The sequence below is a fragment of the Callospermophilus lateralis genome, unplaced genomic scaffold (assembly GCF_048772815.1).
Source record: "Callospermophilus lateralis isolate mCalLat2 unplaced genomic scaffold, mCalLat2.hap1 Scaffold_181, whole genome shotgun sequence".
Classification (NCBI taxonomy): Eukaryota; Metazoa; Chordata; class Mammalia; order Rodentia; family Sciuridae; genus Callospermophilus; species Callospermophilus lateralis.
Window position 1 is genome coordinate 1,949,134 of NW_027512846.1, and position 18,693 is coordinate 1,967,826.

The 18,693-nt window shown below is 45.5% G+C and overlaps 2 pseudogenes; both read left to right on the forward strand.

Moving 5' to 3' along the window:
* Positions 1-506: 506 nt before the first annotated feature.
* Positions 507-713, forward strand: LOC143389327 (guanine nucleotide-binding protein G(I)/G(S)/G(O) subunit gamma-5 pseudogene; annotated as a pseudogene).
* Positions 714-2,414: 1,701 nt separating this feature from the next.
* LOC143640318 (palmitoyltransferase ZDHHC19-like) lies at positions 2,415-10,992 on the forward strand (annotated as a pseudogene).
* Positions 10,993-18,693: the final 7,701 nt, after the last annotated feature.

An 18,693-nucleotide genomic window follows, 5' to 3' on the forward strand; every position in this document is an offset into this window, starting at 1 on the left:
CTCCCAAGAGACATGCTTCTCTTTCTGGGTTTTCAGATAAAGAATCAGCCCTTAACCAGGTGAATGAGAAGTAATACTCCATTTATACATGTTGTGTCAAAATGCATTCTACTGTCATGTAGAATAGAACAATTAAAAAAAAAAAGAATCATCCCTTAATTCCTGGCAATTATTTATCTCTTTTTCTATAAGAATCTCTTTTCTAGCCAATCGCAGTGGTGCACAGCCAGTAATCCCAGTGGCTAGGGAGTCTGAGACAGGAAGATCGTGAGTTGAAAGCCAGCCTCAGCAATGGCGAGGTGCTAAGCAACTCGTGAGACCCTGTGTCTAATGAAAATACAAAAAAGGGCTCGGAATGTGACTCTGCGGTCAAGTGCCCTGAGTTCAATCCACAGACGCCCTCAAAAAAAGAATCTTCTCTGCTGCACGCTGCCCAGTCATCTGGCCCAGCTGACGGTGACCTGTGGACCCTCTGACAGAAGAGTCACCTGTCCCTCGAATGCACCATGTCTGGTTCCTCCAGCGTTGACACTATGAAGAAGGTGGTTCAGCAGCTCTGGCTGGAGGCCGGACTCAACCACATGAAGGTTTCCCAGGCAGTTGCAGACTTGAAAAAATTTTGTCTGCAGAATGCTCACCATGATCCCCTACTGACTGGAGTATCTTCATGTACAAGTTCCTTCAGACCGCAGAAAGTCTATTCCTTTTTGTAGTCATCTTTCTGAGGTTTCCCAAACCCACTGCTCAAGAACCAGTGAATATTCAAGAGAGCTTAATTTGAAGCCTGTACAAAAAATTTCCCTGTAACACATGTACCAAAATACAATCTTCTACTTTTGTCAATCCTTAACATCTACCTCTCTGAATTTTCATGAATTTCTATTTCACAAGGGTAATTATTTTATATAAACTGGCAGCAACATTCAATAAAATATTTATTTATTTTTTTAGTACTGGGGATTGAACCCAAGGGCATTCAACCACTGAGCCACATCCCCAGCTTTATTTTGTGTTTTTATTTAGAGACAGGATCTCACTGAGTTGTTTAGTGCCTTGCTTTTGCTGAGGCTGGCTTTGAACTCTCGATTTTCCTGTCTCAGTCTCCCCGGCTCCTAGGATTACAGGCACGTGCCACTGCAACTGGCTCAAAATACTTGGTATTAAAAAAGAAAAAAAAAGTTCTTCTTCCTCTTGCAGAGAAGCCACATAACCCAGATATTGAATCCTGGTGTACTATAAATCTGAATTTCAATCTTAGGTCTTTCCCATATTTGCTGGTTGTCTCATCTTGTTGAATATGACCAGAGCCAGTTCATTACTCTTCAAAACTCCTGTCCTACAGGAATTTTGAGTGAAAATATACTTAAAGTTCCAGACACATAAAATACTGGATTTCTCATGATACCCAGCCATTAGGTCGTGTCCAAAAGATAGACCTATTAAAAATAATGCTCAAGGGCTGGGCATGTACCTCAGTGATAAATTGGTTGCTTGCATGAGGCCCTGGGTTCAATTCCCAGCATTTAAAACAAAAGAAAATTTCAAGATACCACCTCCTCTCACCAAAAAAGAATATGTTAGACAGGTGTGGTGGCACCTGTGATCCCAGTGGCTTTGGAGGATGAGGCAGGAGAACTGTGGGTTCAAAGTCAGCCTTAGCAACTTAGTGAGGCCTTAAGAAACTCAGTGAGACTCTATCTCTAAATAAAATACAAAAACATGCTGGGGATGTTGCTCAGTGGCTAAGCACCCCTGAGTTTAATTCCCAGTACCAAAAAAAAAAAAAAAAAGAATATGTTAGCTGGAACATGAGACTGATCAAATTATGTGCATGCAAGGATATGGTATAATGAATCCCAGTATTACGTAAAATTTTACTAATAAAAATAAATAAATAGATTGCAATTTTTTACTTGGGGGAAAAAAAGCAATGTATTTTCTTATCAACAATCCCAGAGTAAATCTGTAAATCAGATGGCTGGCATCATAAGTGTATCTGGTGGGTACAAATAATCATTTTCTAGAAACCCATTATTTTGTCAAAAAGCAACATTTCATTAGGTACTATCAGAGCTTGAATAAAATTTCCCAGTAAAATCTCTCCATTCTGGTCCAACGGTGTCATTCAGTGATGGAGCAATTGCCTAGCTCATGTGAAGCTCTGGGTTTGATCCACAGCACAGGGATCTCCCAAATCCTTTAAAGAAACAAGTGGTTCGGTACACAAAGATGTTTGTTAGATAGAAGGAAGGTAACCACAGTGTAAAGGTAAAGTGTAAAGCTTGAAATTACTACAGAGAATTAAATAAATTATAATATAAATTATAATAATTTGTTATAGATTTTTATGTAGCCGTCGTTAAGAGATTCTGCAGAAATATATTTACTCACAAGTGGCTTTCTGAGGTAGTAGCATGCAGTGAGAGTGGTCTGTCAGAGATTCCACCATGGGTATGGTCAGGCCAAAAGCACAGAAGGCAATGGTGCAGCCCATCACCCTCTTCTTCAGATGCTTGCAAAATAGGTGCCAATTTCAGGGGTGGTTCTATGAGCAAATGAATATAATGATAAGAGCTGTATCATTGGTTTTGATGAGTACATGAGCATTGTATCAGATGATGAGAACAGATTTATTTTAAAACAGTCAAGAAAACAACTGGGTTGGATCATACTAATAGAAAATAATATTGGGCTGGGTACAGTGGCGCCTGCCTGTAATCCCTGCAGCTTGGGAGGCTAAGACAGGAGGATCTCAGATTCAAGGCCAGCCTCAGTAAAATCAAGGTGCTAAGCAACTCAATGAGACCGTGTCTCTAAAATAAAATACCAAATAGGTCTGGGGATATGGGCTCGTAGTCAAGTGTCATGAGTTCAATCCCCAGTACTCCCGCACCCAGAAAAAGAGATAATATTATTCTGTCACAAAGTGCCTCCAACTAGAAATGATAACTGAAAGGCTGAAACTGTAGCTCAGTGGTAGAGCACCCGAATCACACATGTGAGGCACTGGGTTTGATCCTCAGTACCACATAAAAATAAATAAAGACAGTGTGTCCAACAACAACTAAATATATATATATTTGGGGGAAACATTTTTTCATATTGTTTTTGTTACCTTTTTGATATTATCAGATGACAATTCTGTGGGGTTGATTTTATTTTAAAAATTTCTGGGCCAGGGCAGTGACACATGCCTAAATTCAGGAGGCTGAGACAAGACTATCACAAGTTGAAGGCTAGCCTTAGCAACCTAATAAAAAGTAAAAAGAAATGATCATTGCATCCTTTTTGCCTTGATATTAGCCTCTTCATGGACCCCATTTTTTGGTACAGGGGATTGAAATAGGGGCTTTCAAATGCTAGGCAAGTGCTCTACTAACGAGCACCATACCCAGCCAATCCCCCTTGTCTTTAGACAGGGTCCACCTGAGTTGCCCAAGCTGGCATCAAATTTGCCATCTTCCTGCCTCAGCCTTTTGAGTAGTGGGGATGAGGAGACATGTCCTGCAATGACTGGCTAAGACTAGATTTTTCAAAAAACTTTTTCTCAAGGATATCTCTTAAGAAGATACAGGAACAAAACTGTGTCCAGAAAAACAATTTAAAATGTATATTGAAGGCATGTCTCCCACATGAGCTTTTGGAGGACACACAATATCAAACCATGATACACTGGGTAGAGGATTATAGGCTGGTGGGTTTTCCTTTCAACACTTCAAAATTTCACTCAACTCTCTTTCTCTAGCACATTTTAGGAGAAGTCCACTAAGATTCTTATCTTGGCTCCTGTATGAGTAAGATGATTTCTTTAAATACCATCTCTTTGGCTTTGATTTTCAGCAATTTGAAAGATGGTAGGTGTAGATTTTGGGTATTTGCCTTGTTTGATGTTCTCAGAACTCCCTGTATCTATTACATCATAAAAGCTTTCTGTCATTATTACTCGAAGGGTTTCCTCAACTCTGTTCTATTTTGCTTCTCCTCCTCCTATTCCAACTGCACATGTGCTTATCTTTTGCAATTGCCCCGTTGTTCTTAAATTTTCTGTTTCAATTTTTCTTTTCTCTTTGCAATTTTGCCTGAGAAATTTCTTCTGACCTATCTGCAAGTTCACTAATATTCTCCCCAGTCATGTCCAGGGTACTAGTGAGCCCATCAAAGGTTTTAAGCATTCATCTAAGTCATTTTATCTCCAGTCTTTCCTTTTTATTTTCTTGTTTACCATTTCCATCATCAGCTTACATTATCTATCTTTTCTTTAATATTCTTATTCAGCTATAACCCTCTATAACCCTTAGGATCTCAATCATATTTGTTTCAAATCCCTGTCTTATAATTCCCACTGCCTCATCATTTGAGGGTCTCATTCGAATGCTTGCTTTATGTCCTTAGACTTTCTTCCTTCTTGCTTTTTAGTATGTATACCTTATAATTATTTTTGATTGAAAGCTAGACAGTGTACTGAATAATAGGAACTGAGGTAAATAGGCCATTTATTTGGTGAGATTTTGTGCTCATCTGTCTAGAAGTTCGGTCATGTTTAGTGTTTTCTGTTGCCAAAGAGGCCAGAAACTTTCAGATTCCTATAATGTGCTTATTTTCATTTCTTGCCCAGAAAGAATTTGTGTCTTCAACTTTTCATCTCTAATTCTCTAAAGTTGTGCAGAGGCTTTTTGTTATAATGGCACAGTAGTGAGGAAGGAAGGATTCTGTGGTCTATGATTAGATCATGGTGTTGAGTGAGGCTGTATTGCTGGGGTGTGACTTTCACTGGTGTTTCCTACTTTTCCACCACCACTAGCACCTTGCAGGAGATAAGAGTCTGGAGTAGGAGAAACGCCTTCCCCCTTGAGGGACAAGGCTCTGGTGAAATCCTTGTACTTGGAGAGTAGGTTTCTGTTCTGGAGAATGGTTGCTCTTTTCACAATGGTTACCTCCATGTCCAGGATCACTATTCTCAAGGGACCTAAATGTGGTCTGCCCTCTGGGATTCACCAATCAGGGCTCCTTTCCATTATTGGCAGCACCCATCTCAGGCACTGATCCCATGCTCCAACTTCATGCCCTTTCTACTCAGCCCCATGACTGCAACTCCTCCTGGAGTCACTTGCTTGGTGGTTGGTGGCAAGGACTCTGGAGCCAGATCTCATAAGTCCAAATCGCAGCTCTACAACTGTCCAGCAGGGAGACCTTGGGTAGCACTTAGCACCTGGACACTCAATTTCCCTATCTGTAAAACAAGGAATTGGGGGTTAATTCATTAAAAGCACATAAAACATTGGTTGTACCACAAAGTGCCCTGTGTGCTGAAGACAGACCACGATACATGCTGATGTAGAAGGGGAAAAGGTACACTCATACACTGCTGGTGGGACTGCAAATTGGTGCAACCCAATCTGGAAAGCAGTATGGAAATTCCTTAGAAAACTTGGAATAGTACCACCATTTGACCCAGCTATCCCTCTCTTAGGTCTATACCTAAATGACTTAAAATCAGCATATTACAGGGACACAGTCACATCAATGTTTATAGCAGCTCAATTCACAATTGCTAAACTGTGGAAACAGCCTGGATGCCCGTCAATAGATGAATGGATAGAGAAACTGTGGTATATATACTTAATGGATTATTACTCAGCATTAAAAGAGAATAAAATTACGACATGTAATGAATGGCGTTAGAGAATATCATGCTAAATCAAGTAAGCCAATCCCAAAAATCCAAAGGCTGAATGTTCTCTCTGATAAGGAAAAATGGAGGGACTTTGATGGGGCAAAGGGGAGGCAGAGGTGAGGAGGGGGCATGGGGGTAGGAAAGATGGTGGAATGAGATGGACATCATTACCCTAGGTACATGTATGAATGCACATATGGTGTGAATGCTACATCAGGTACAACCATAGAAATGTAAATTTGTGATGCAGTTGTGTACAATGAATTAAAATGCATGGTGCTGTCATATATATCTAATGAAAAATACAAAACAAAAAGAGAAACTCTAAGGCTAGCATGGTCTGCTCCAAAGCTCAATAGACCTAGCAGTTATGATTCTAGTACCACTCCTAACCTTTTTCCATGACCCAATGCATGTCATCCCTTCTTCTTGTGCTACAACAGAAATTGACATAAAACTTGGTGGTAGACTGTGACCCAAACATCACTTCATTTTCAGTAGGAACACAACTGACCAAGAGAAATCTGAAAAAAAATATTCAACATTACTAATCACTAGAGAAATGCAATTAAAATCATAATGGGATACCCTCTCGCACCTATTAGAATGGTTATTGTCAAAAAGACAAAAGAACCAGTGGCACATGCCTTAATCTCAGTAACTCAGGAGGCTGAGGCAGGAGGATTATAAATTCAAGGTAAACCTCAGCAACTCAGTGAGACCTGATCTCAAAATAAAAAGTAAAAAGGTCTCCAGATGGCTATCAGGGGTAAAGTCCCCCTGGGTTCAACCCCCATCATAAATAAAAGAAAAAGAAAGACAAAAGATTTTAAGTACTGTTCAGGATGTGGAGAAACTAGAATTCTTGTACTATGTTTGGGGGAATGTAAATTAGTACAGTCATTATGGAAATTAGTATGGGAAGTTTCTTTAAAAATTAAAAATAGAGCTCAGTTGGAAGAATGCTTGCCTTGCATGGACAAGGTCCTGGGTTCAATCCCCAGCACCAACAAAATAAACAGAAACAAAAAACAAAAAACTAACCTATGGTCCAGCCAATCGGTGCATGAATGGATACAGAAAATGTGGTTTAGAAATATAAGGGGATACTCTTTAGTCTTTTAAAAAATAAGGAAATTCTGTCATTTATGACAAATGAATGAGGCCAAAGGACGTTTTATTGGGGGAAATAGCCACGCACAGGGCAACACTCACATGATCTCACCTACATGTGGTATCTATAAAAGTTGAACTCATAGAAACAGAGAGCAAAAGGGTGACTGTCAGGGGCCCAGGAGTGGCTGGGCTGTGGAGGGGGAAGATGCTGGTCCCAGGAGAACAAATTACACTTAGATGAGAGGGATGAGTTTAAGGGATCGATTGTGCAATATAATGACTACAGTTAATAATAACATACAACAGAATGAGTACAGTTGATAATGTTATCTACACTAAAAATGACTCAAAGAGTAGATTTTAAGGGTCCTCACCACAAATAAGAATATGAAGTAATGTATATGTTAAAAAGCTTGACTCAGACGTTCTTCAATGTAACATTTTTCAAATTAAGTTATATGCCATAAATATGTACAAATTATTATTATTATTGTTATTATCATAATCATCAGGGATTGAACCTAGGATTGTTTAACCATTGAGTCACATCCCCAGCTCATTTTATTTTTAAGAGAGAATTACATCATAAATCCCACCATGGAAGTGAGTAAACTGGGAAGATATTTAATTGGTAGATTTCTACCTCCTGCCCCAAACTGGAGCTCTGTTACAACAAAAAGGAAGAAGTGGAGCTAGGATGAGGAATGAGCACTGTTGACTCCAATTACCACTGGGCCTGAAAGGGGGATAACCATCACCAAACTTCTCCCCATGCCATCTTCACATATTTTATGGCCTCTGTATTAGCCTGCTTTCTGTTGCTCTAACAAAATACCCGAGAACAGATAATTTATAAGGAGGTAAGGTTTATTTAACTCAGTATCCAAGATTTGGCAGCTCCTGCAAGTGATCTCTGGTGAGGGTGTTCACCAGATTGTGTGGTCAGAAAACAGGGAGGGACCAATCTGGCTCTTTTTATAACAACTCCCTCTTACAGCAGCAAATGGGGGCCCATGAGAAGTCCATTACTCCCTTGAGAGGGCATCTTGCAGTGTGACTGAGTTACCTCCCACTAGGACCACCTCTTTCAGTTTCTACCACCTCATCACTGAGGACCAACCCTCTAGCCTTTGAACCTTTGGGACAAACCACATCACATCATCACAAGCTCCAACAAAGCTACCATCATAAGAGCAGGATGTCCCAGTCTACAACATGTGCGTATGTGGGGGTTGGGGAAGGTTGATCTCACAAGTCACTGGAAGCAGCCAGAGCCCCCATTCCAGAACCTCTGTGATGTCACTTCTGTTGTCATGGCAGTCTGGGTGCCAACCCAGAAGAGTTCGTTGGTGGCTTCAGTCTGTGAGACTTGGTGGTCTAGCCATGGCCTCTTCACAGAGTATCACGCCCCCAAATGAACCTCCGATCGAATCCTCATGGCTGAAACCAAGCCTGTTTCCAGCTTTTAATGCAATGCTACTTATTACAATAAGTGGCATCTTCTTCGCCTTTCCATGAGTCTCCCATGGAAGGTGTCAGTGTCTTAGACACAGAAGAGAAAATAGACAAGGACAGTACAGAGGCAGGGAGGGAAGTGGAGAGAGAGGGTCAGCAGGGGAAGGACGATATAGAGTTAGAGGGAACCCAATGTGAAAGCACAGAGGTCTGGAGTGCCTGACGCATTTAGGGAACAATGAGAGACTGGTAATGCTGGTGACATTTTGTGGAGTCTCCATGGTCTGTCTGTAACCTGGATATTTAGATCTGTCCTTAAGGCGAGTGAGTCCTACCTCAGGTGAACTAGGCCTTGTGGGGAGCTCTGGGTTTCCCCAGACTAGGACTGAGTCTGGCTCTGGTTTCAGGTGCCGGTGGTTGGCTCAGAATGGGCAGTGGGAATTTGCTGTGGTTTCGGGCCTATTCTTTATACTGTCCTTCTGCAGCCTCATTTTCCTCAACGGGTCAGACCCAGGCATTTTACACAAAGGTAAGGCCTCAGACCCCTGGAGAAGGAGGTGGTATCCCAAGGGCTGATGCCTATAGGGGTGATTTCAAACATGCTAACCCCCCTCAATCCCACCCCCCACTCCAGTGGCCTCAGGAGCCCTTCCCTCCATGTCATCATTACTTGGGCCCTGGCACTTCTTTTCCCAAGCCACTAAAGTGCGAAAAAACAGAATCCTGGATGTTCCAGCTGCTTTCGAAGGAAGGACTGGGCAGGCTGGCAAGAGAGGTCAGCAGGCTCTTCCAAACCACGCAGTTCACTCCTCCTCCTTCCGATTTTACACACGACTTCAAGCACTGATCACTATTCCAAAAGGGGAGAGCTCTGTATAGAGCTCCTGTGGCTGGACAGCCCTTTCTCTCTGACTGCCGCCCATCTGAGTGGTCAGCTTGCTCAACAGGGACCGGGATTCCCCTGCCCTCCTCCTCCCCACCCTTCTTGTTGCCCAATGATGTTATGGGGCGGCCCCAAGCAGTAGAGTGGTGGATGGGCCTCCTGCCACTGCCCAAATCTCTTCCCCTGCCAGGCTCCTTAGAAGAGGACCCCAACATTCAATACATAGCACGAGTGAACAACACGGCCTTTCGCCTGCAGTGGTGCTCGAAGTGTTCTATCCATCGTTCACCCCGGACCCACCACTGTCCCTTCAGTAATATCTGTGTGGAGGTAAGTACTCCTCCTTCCTGTCCACTCACCAACCCATCCCAGGGCACCTGGCCAGGACCAGGAACCTCACATCATTTGTGTTCCAGGGGTGGGTATGAGATCATCTTCCCACACTGCTACAAGTGGCTCTCAGCCACACTTGGTCACTTATATATGTTATTACCTACAGTTCTGCACTTGTCCTGAGACGCTGGCCTTGCTTGCACAGGTGCTGACATGCAAAGGGCACCATCTGTGCTGAGCCTTGTGGAGTCAAGGGGAAGAAAGGCAGTGACTGTCCCACTAGCTTGCTGATACTAGATACCCATAACTTTAGGCCGGCTGCTGCCCTGTTCTGGGTATCGTTGCCTGTCCACCTCTGGGTGTCCAATTGAGGGTTTCCTGGGTTCCGAGTGCTCTTCTCTCATGTGCACACCTTGCACGGGTTTCCAAGTACAGAAGGCTGGCTGGGCAAAAAATTCTTCTCATCCTTACCCAGTATCTGAGAAAATACAGCTTCAGAGCTTTTCTGCATCCTGCTAAAAAGGACACCAGGCAATTCTTGTCTCTAAAGACCTCACTCATGACAAATGACCTGATGAGCCATGGCGTCCTAACTATGCTCTATCCATGGACGTGCTGGTTTCACCCTGGAGATGGGAGCTCACGTGCAGGGCCAAGAGCAGGAGGTCTAGGGGCTGGGTTGAGGGGGGGCCTCAAATTTGGGGGTATTGGGCTAAGCCAAATAGACCCTCAAGGTCTGCCTTCTCTCCCCTAGGACTTTGACCACCACTGCCTGTGGGTAAACAATTGTGTAGGTCAAAGAAATTTCCACGTATTCGTGCTGCTGCTGGTGTCCCTGTGCCTTTATCTGGTTGTTCTTCTGGCTACCAGTGTGATTTTCTCATTCGTACAAGACACATGCCCTTGTCGCTGGACTCAGCCATGGCGTATCCACCCAGTCCCAAGGGCCCACACTGGGAAGAGAATGGGTTGTGGGGAGGGAGGGACAGCCAAGGGGCAGGACAGCCAAGAGGCGGGGTTAACCGAGGGAGGGCTGATGTTGTGGGCAGGGCTAAAGGGAGAAGCTACTTGGGAGGACCTATGAAGGACAGGTTGGAGGCGAGTCGGGTCAGGGAGATGGGCGTGGTAGGATGGACTATGGAGTTAAGAATCTAGGGAGGCCAAGAAGTGGGGTAATGAAGGTTGAAAAGGGTCAAGTGGGAGGACAGCATGCTGCGGTGAGGTTTCTCTTGGGTGTGCTGGATTAATTGTCCAGTCCAGGGAGGAAAAAGTGGGTGGGCGGGGCCAGCCAGGGCGGGGCTAATGAGGGCGTGTTGGTCGTTGGGCGGGGCCAGGAGAGAACAGTTTGTCTGTTCTTCTTAGCTTGTGTATGCACAGCATCACAGTAGCTGTACCCGTCTTGGTACTCCTGCTGCCTGTCATTCTGATCTTGATAATACAGGCTGTGTCGATGAGCAAGGTAAGCAAGTACTGCAATATCAGACGGTGCGGAGGCATCATGCATCTTAGGGAATCCGGCACTTTCGCCTGATCTTCACTGCCCTTGATCCTGATGGTGCCTCATGAGTCCTTCCAGACCCACCCCTTAAGATGCAGCTCAGATCTTTCCTCCCCCTGGAGCTCAGTGGTCATTCTTCCTCGTGGGTGCATTGCATGGAGAGCCTGTTATTTGAGGGATGGGTGCATCCTGCGCTTGTGTTGATAAGAACCCTGCGATCAGAATAACACCAGCAGACACCTAGGAAAACGCTTGAGACGGGGGTCGGTCCTGAGTGGTGTAGCAGCCTGCAAGAAACTGAGTTTGGCGAGGCCAGCATTGTAGAGGAGGACGTGCCACTCTTCCTGTCCTAGCTGTGATTTTGCAAAGGTGGAAGACAGGAGGGTGTTGCTTGTGAGAGGCACATTTTTTCAAAAAGGCACAGAAACCCGAAAGTAGGATGTTAAGGAAATGAGGAAGGAACGATTCTAAATTAAACCCAAAGTGGCATGGGCAATGAAGTTGACCCCGTGGGAGTCAAGATTGAAAAGCCCCTAAAAGTTGAGCGTGTAATTTAGTTTTTATGAAGTGGAAAACTGGGAGCCATTGTGGGATTTAAAAAAACAACAACAACAACAAAAATTCATTTATTGAGGAATAAATTAAAACTGCAAAATTCACCCTTTTAGTCTAGGATAAGGGATTTTGACAAATGGATACTGTCCTGCATTCTCCAGCATGATCAAGTTTAGGCAGTTTCTTTACTCCAGAATATCCTTTCATTCACCTGTTGTTGTCAGTCTCTCTCCCTATGTCCTTCTGGTTTTTCTTTTTTTCCAGGTTCACATGTAAATGGAGTCATTGCCTTCTTTTCTCTGGCTTTATTTATTTAGGACAATGTATTTGAGATTCATCCATGTTGTCGCTCATATCAGTATTTTATTTCCTTTTATTGCTGTGTAGAATCATATGGATGCCCTATAGATTGTTTATACATTCATCAAACAAAGGATTTTTTACATTATATCTAGTTTTTGCCAGTATTTTTGTTTGTTTTGTTTTGTTTTTTTTCATCGTAGTAATTGAACCCGGGGGTGTTTAATCACTGAGGCACATTCCTAGCACCACTCCCATTATGTTTAAAAAAATTTTTTCTTTTTTAATTTTGAGACAGGGTCTCACTAAGTTGCTTAGCTCATCACTAAGTTGCTGAAGCTGACTTTGAACTTGCCATCCTCTTGCTTGAGGCTCCCAAGCCTCTGGGATTATAGGTGTGGGCCACTATGATTCGCTAGTTTGGGGTAGTTATAAATAAAGCTGCCCCAAACATTGATGCAAAGGCATGTGAACATAAGTTTTCATTTTTGTTGAATTAATTCTTAAGGGTGGCATTGGTGAGTCATAAGGTAAACACGTGTGGATCTTTGTAGGAAATTGCCAAATTTGTCTTCCAACACAACTGTAAGGTTTCTAAATTCTACCAGCAATGTTGGGAATTCCAGTTGCTTCACATCCTCACCAACATTTCACACTTTTTTTTTTTCAAATACCTTTTAGGTATCAGTTGACCTTTTATTTATTTATATGCAGTGCTAAGAATCTAATTCAGTGCCTTACACACACTAGGCAAGCATTCTACCACTAAGCCACAACCCCAGCCCCTCACACTGTCCTTTGTTATTTTGTTTTGTCTTTTAATCAAACCTGTCTTATTAAATGAGTCGTAGTATTTCATTAAGGTTCCAGGTTGTGTTTTCCTAATGAGTAATGATGTTGAGCCTATTTTCATGTCTGTTTGGCCTTCAGTGGGTCTTTGGTAAAATGTTTACTCCTGGCAGGGCACAGTGGCGCACACCTGTAATCCCAGCAGCTTGGGAGGCTGAGACAGGAGGATTCCGAGTTCAAAGCCAGCCTCAGCAAAGCAAGGCACTAAGCAACTCTGTGAGACCCTGTGTCTAATAAAATACAAAAAAAATGGACTGGGGATGTGGTACCCACTCCCCCCAAAAGCGTTTACTCCAATCTTTTGCCCATTTGAAAAAACGGTTGTTTTCTTATTGAGTTTTAAGAGTTTTCTACATCAGATTCTGATCTAGGTTTTGCACATCTCTTCTTGCAATCTGTGACTTGTCATTCCATTTTCTTCATAGCATCTTCCCAAGAGCAGGAGTCCTTAGTGTTGTTTTTCTAGGACTAGGGGTTGAATCAGGGGTGCTCAACCACTGAGTTCTCCCTCAGCATTTTGTGGCTGTTGTACATTCTACATAGAAAATTGTCATCTGTGAAGAACAGTTTCATTACCTTCTTTCCAATCTGTGTATCTTTATTGCTTTTTCTTTTTAGTGTTGAATAGGAATGATAGGGGAGGGCATCTCTGCCCTGGGATTCCTTTAGTATGGCAATCTCTTGACTAAAGGCTCTTTCAGTAAGACTGGTGGGCAGCATCAGTGGGGGAGGGGACGCTGCAGACCCCGAGACAGTGAACAGACAGAGGAGCCTACCTGCTCATCACCTCCCATCCTTTTAGTCCCCAGCCCACCACTGCCATATCTGGTCCTCCTCCCACCTGAGACTCTGTGCTTGGCCCTTATTCATCAGCCCTGTGGTCTGCCTTTACTTTGAGCTTGACCTTTACTGCTTTGTGTACTGAAGGCCTTCAGCCCAGATTTTCCTGGGCCATGTGATTTTATCTAGGAAACTAAGATGGGGCCTCCCCACTGGCCCTGTCCACCTAGATAGTGAAATTCAATTAAGGCATAATTTTAGAAAAAAAAAATGAGAGGTGGGGAAATGAAGTGGGAGTGGGGTGGTGACATTGTCTTTGGAGCAATTGAGCAGCACAAGGAAGAATTTAAAAGGTATCTGAAAGGGGCAGGGGTTGTAGCTCAGTGGCAGAGAACTTGCCTAGCATGTGTGAGGCACTGAGTTTGATCCTCAGCACCCCATACAAATTAAAAAAAATAATAAGGTCTATCAACAACTAAAAAATATTTTTTAAAAAAGCAGGGTGTCTGGAAGGATGAGGTAAGAGGACAGGTGTGGCCAATGGAGACAGAAAAAGGATCTTGCACAGGGAGGCACAGGATGATGAGGAGCCCTGAGAAGGCAGGAGAAAGGAGTGCAGTGTCAGCACTGTCTGCGGAGAGCTGCACACAAGTGGGTCGAGGGAGGTCACTCTTCCTAGGAGCATAGGAAGGCAGGAGGCCCTGGGTCACTCTTGGGCTCCCCTGCCCTTAGAATCTTGCTCCAGGCCTGGGCTGAGCCCTGGCTAAGCTGACTGACTTAGGAGGAGTCACTGGGAGATGGCCTTGCCCAGTCCTGCTGATTCTGAGCTCCTCTTCCCATCCCCATCTCCCTCCAGGGCAAATCACTCCGGAACAACAACCCCTTCGACCAGGGCTGTGCCAACAACTGGTATTTGACCATTTGTATGCCAGTGGGACGCAAGTGAGTTGGTAAACTGAAGGCTGAAGTGGTGGACCTCTGGGGCTGGTGGGAGCGGGGTGAGATAAAGCTGGGTTTTCATCTTTGGTCCCTGACCCCAGCTCCCAGGCCCTGTCACCCATTGTCCTTTCCTTTGGGGTTTTCTCCAGGGCACTCTGGGAGCCTCTGAGAACGTCCCTATTCATTGCCCTTCTAGGTTCTTGCCATAAGAAATGGGGCAGAGGGGAAATGTAGCCGGGATGAGACTCCTGGCTGGGAACCCTGGGCTCTGTGCTTTCCAAGCTGAGGGTGAGGGTGGTCAGGGGGACCAGGCCAAGGTGGGTAGTGACTCCCTGCATTTGGTGTATCACGCCCCAGGTACATGTCTGCAACTACTTGGATGCTGCAGGAGGAAGGCACTGAGTGGGACCCTGAGCAAGGGGACCCAGTGCACACACGGTTCTCGCCACAATATTCTTGTCAACACCGTCCCACAGAGCTCCCTGGGCCCACATCTCCAACACATGGGCAGGGCCCCCCAGGGAGTGGCGAGGCTGCAGCTTTACAGGAGGTGAGGAATAGTGGGTGTGCATTGGGAGAAGGATGTCTGTGGGTCACACATGTGTTGGGGGAGGCTCCTGAGGTTAGGCTGGCCCTGAAGCTGAAGCACATGGATCTTAAGGAATGGAATTATGAACCTGAGTGTGCGGGTTCCAGGTTTCAGAGCACTCCCAGGTGTTGCTGAATAGACAAGGAGAAAAGACTGTGCCACTAATTTGCTAGTTGGCCTTGGCCAGTCCCTTACCTTTCTAAGCCTCAGTTACCTCAGTTATTAATGAGGACTGAGACTAGTAATTTATGTTTTAAAGGAGATTCTTTTTTGGGGGGGAGGGGGACAGGGAATTGAACTCAGGGCACTCGACCCCTGAGCCACATCCCCAGCCCTATTTTGTATTTTATTTAGAGACAGGTTCTCACTAAGTTACTTAGTGCCTCACTTTTGCTGAGGCTGGCTTTGAACTTGTGATCCTCCTGCCTCAGCCTCCCAGGCCACTAGAATTATTGGCATGTGCCACTGTGCCTGGCTCTTTTTTTTTTGTGGAAATTTGTACTTGAAATCCCATGTGAAATATATGAAGTGGAGCATTAGGAGTGCAGTAGGGTAGATAACCCATGGTGCCCCCAAAAGGCCCTTGCATTTCTTGGGGTACCAGCCCTCTCCTTTGTCCTGCCTCCTGGGGCCCAGAGCCATGACTGTGAACTGCAGGGTAGAAGCTAGAAAGAACACCCATGTATTGACTTATGTGTTTAGATTTCCATCAGCCCGATGCCGCAGCAAAAAGCCCACAGAGAAGGCTTGGCCTCCCATCCACGAACCTCTCACTCACCCATTCACACTGCTGGATACCAGGACATCTGAACTTCATCTTCTGAGCCTCCACATGGAGGCCTCTCGTAGCTGAGCCCTCAATCACTCCCCTATTGGGAGTGCTAAGACTTCCATTCCTGTTGTATATTTGTAAATAGTTTTTACTTCTTCCTATGGCTGCTCTGTCTGTTTGTTGTAGGTTTAGAGAAGCGATGTTTCCTGGAGATGTTGGGAGGCTCTGAGGGGTTGGAAAAAAGCCCTCTTGGAAGGGCAAGATCCTTGCTCTCTGGAGACCCAAGCTAGGGAACCAACATTCTCTAGCTCATTGACCTTGAGCAAGACACTTGTCATTTCTCTCATCCTTAATATGTGGCAACAGTAATAATCACAGTGACTGACCTGGCTGCCTTCCTGGCAAGGGCTGGAGATGAGAGGAGAGAAAACCCCCAGCTAGCACTAGGGATGGAACAAGCCCTGCCCTGCAGCATCCCTGTCTGACTACAGGGGGTGCCAGCTGCCCAGGAATTTGAAAACCAAGTCTGTCCCAGCCCTCTAGTTTGAGGTGAGCCAGCCTCAGTCAGTCTGGAGCCCCCTCCTGGGCGCCTCCTCCCCAGATGTGGGAGGGTGGGGGCATTCATCCTGCATCTCTCCTGCAACTATGTCCCACCCTGGTCCCTTCCTCCTGGGGTGCATCAGGTGCTGGTTCTGGTCCTGTTCCTGGGGTAGACTCAGGTCTTTTGAGTATGCAGGCCCCAGAGTGTTGGGCAAGGGGCACATCAAACCGTGTGTCTGTTAGTCTCCAGAATGTGATCTTGGGACTGGGAATAATATTACCTTCGTAGTAGGTTGTTGGAGGAGGAGGTGAGGTGTTTCATCTAGTGCTCAGCAGGCAAGCAATGAATGCAGCTGGAATGATTTATGGTTATTTTCCCCACTAGTTGGGCGACCCGACCATGTCAGAATTTCCAGAGTACTATTAGTGGTTGTGGGGCTCTCTCTATTTGTATCAAGGACCCCATATCATCTTGCCACATGAAGCATCAGGACAGACAATCTATACTGCTTCTTTCCATACTTGTATCTGGGTGAAACCATCTTGTGTGATAAAGGTGGAGGCAAAAGGATGTCACCCAAGGGGTCAGATGCATGTCCCTAGGGGGTGTGTGTGTGTGTGAGAGAGAGAGAGAGAAAAAGAGAGAGAGAGAGAGAGAGAGAGAGAGAGAGAGAGAGAGAGAGAAAGAGTATGCACATGTTTGGTATGAGCTCATCCTCGGGGGTGTGTTCGCCCAGCCCCTTAACCTTTCTGACCAACTTTAGGAGGTGGTTGACCTATGATGCAGGATGGGTCTCCAAGTCTCCAGACTACAAAGTCCCAAGACAAGACTGCTCTTCCCTCTTCCTTTCCTCCTCAACCTCTCCTGGGAAGCCCAGGCCCAGCCCCACCCGCCTGCCCTGGCTTGAACTCCAACACTTCTCATCCCCTTTCCCTGTCCCAATATCTATCTCCCTGGGCTCAAGTCCTTTTGGGGCTTAAGGCTTTTCTCAAATCTTATTCCTGCTCACTTCCTCTGTCTGGGAAGCCCAAGTCATTTGCACATGGCAGAGAAGGAGGGGAGGAGTCCCTGTGCCCAGGTTTTAGTGCCTGTGAACCTGTGTGTGCAGTAGGGATGGCTCAACCCTGCTGACCAACAGGGGGAAAGGCCGAGTGGGGAAGCCAGAGGCTCCCAAGCTCATTCCCAAAGGACAGCCCTCCCAATAAACTGGATCTGAGTGAGGGAGGAGAGAGGTGGTCCAGGAGCCTGGGCCAAGGCCTGGATGTGCAACATAGAACTGCCTGGGTGGGAAAGTGCTGGAGGGAGTCCAGCTCCAAGCAGGGCCCATAAGGCCAGGCCCTAGTCTCTGAGGAGTTCATGTTGCCTCCTCCAGCCCCGCTGGCTGTCCCCCTGCCATCCTGCCTATCACCCTGCCATCCTGCCTGGTTCAGGTCTGCACTCATTGGCTCCCTGCCTTCAGGTATACAGGGCCTCACTCAGTCTCAGGAAAGGGCCTTTAAGTCCTAAGCTAGATGTGAGACATCTCCTTGACAATTTGGTCCTCACTTTCCCCACTAGGGAAGGATGTAATTTCCCTCAGATTCTCAAAAGAGGACATGGCCTTTCGAAAGGCAAAGACTTCCTGCTCTGGGATGAAGATTTTAGGTGTGTCCGCCCCCTGCCCCCAGCCTAGGATTCCTAGGATTTCCTTAAGAAAGACCCTTGGATCAGGCTCATTGCTTCCTGATCATTAAGTGGGACATAGAACATTCCTTCCTTTGACGTCCTCCACCATACACTCTACCCTAAGCCTTGGGCCAGTCTTGTGACTCCTTGCCAAGTTGAGAGGACCCAACTGGGCTGCACCCCCTTCCCTTTTTGCCCCCTTCTCATTTCTGCTGAATGTGCCCTTGATTCTCAGACATGCCCCACCCAATCCTTGGCCCATGGATAAGGCAAGGGGTGTTATAGGGGACCAGTTATGGGGCCCACTGTCCACCTACCCAGGAAACTCTGCCATCCCTGGGCCAGAGCCAAGAAATGGCCCCCACGCCTGCAGGGCTACCAGGTGCCCACAAGCTCCTAGAACCGTAATGCCAGATTCGTGGGACCCCAATAGACCTCCAGGAGCCGAATCTGATGCAATTACACAAGAGTCTTTATTGCAGGCTCGCGCCTGGACTCTCAACCGTTTACAATACAGCGGTCCTGAGTAGTGAGTCCCAACCCTTAGTTAGTGAAAATTTATAGGTTTTGGGGGGATACACTATGCATCACAACATCACACAGAAAATCATTTTATACCGCGGGAAAATCAAACAACAATTCTTAACATTGATGAGCACATTCACTGGCGGGAACAAGTTGGGTAAGGGTAGTGGGTGAATTCAAATGGTGGATATATTTGAACTGATTGGTTTAGGCCCGGAA